This window comes from Opisthorchis viverrini, assembly GCF_000715545.1.
Source record: "Opisthorchis viverrini unplaced genomic scaffold opera_v5_59, whole genome shotgun sequence".
Lineage (NCBI taxonomy): Eukaryota > Metazoa > Platyhelminthes > Trematoda > Opisthorchiida > Opisthorchiidae > Opisthorchis > Opisthorchis viverrini.
Window position 1 is genome coordinate 107,901 of NW_008751715.1, and position 890 is coordinate 108,790.

Below are 890 nucleotides of genomic sequence, written 5' to 3' on the forward strand. Positions count from 1 at the left end.
ACCACGCGCTCGTCCGGAGTCGCTTCTCCCTACGTTTCCCGGGGTCGCGTAAGGTGCGGACAAATCGCATGGCAACTGAAAGACTGGCAGATCCGGATGTCAGACAGACTTACAAGAATTGTCTTCTAGAGTCTCTTCCAAAAGCTCCACCATCAGATGTGAACTCATACTGGGACGAAATTGCCACCTCTTTGCGTAGTGCTGGGAACTTTGCCTGTGGCACGACCCGACCAGCCGCACTCAAGCACTGGATATCAGACCGAACGGTGGCATTACTTAAATCTCGAAGAAATATCCCAACCGGTCCCGAACATAACCCGATGAGAGGAGCTATTAGACGTCAAGTGAGAGTGAGTTTGCGATCCGACCGTGAAGTATGGTGGACACAGAAAGCCAAAGAAGCGGAAGAGGCCCAGAAAGCCGAGAAAGCCCGGAGATTACTTCAGTTGATCCTTGCGACCAGCCCCCGGAAACCACTTGTGAGCGAAACCACCAAACATCAGAATGGAACGACCATATGGAATAAAGAAGAACGCCCCGACCGGTGGGCCGAATACTTCGAACAACTGTCGTGGCCACCAGCCGACACTCATCTACAGCCCACAGGTGAAGTAGAACCCTGGACGGTGAAAGTGGAACCACCTACAGCCTCGGAGGTTTACGACTGCATATGTTCTCTCAAGCGCCACCGAGCTTCCGGTCCGGACGACCTTCCACCTGCACTGTTCAAAGACGAGGGTGAAGTCCTCAGTCAGCGCTTGTCCGACCTGTTTGCTTGCATTTGGGAAAAGGAGTCTATTCCAGACCAAATGGGAGAATCAGTGATAGTGTCCGCTTTCAAAAAAAGGGGCGCGTAGTGCGTGTAGTAACCACAGGGGGATCAGCTTGAC

At 52.8% G+C, this 890-nt stretch overlaps 1 protein-coding gene across 1 annotated transcript in view; it reads right to left on the reverse strand.

The window, feature by feature from the left end:
• Positions 1 to 890, reverse strand: part of T265_03871 (hypothetical protein) — a gene marked incomplete at both ends in the record, with an annotated part of 50,228 nt that overhangs the window by 43,075 nt on the left and 6,263 nt on the right. The gene's annotated exons all lie outside the window — the stretch shown is intronic.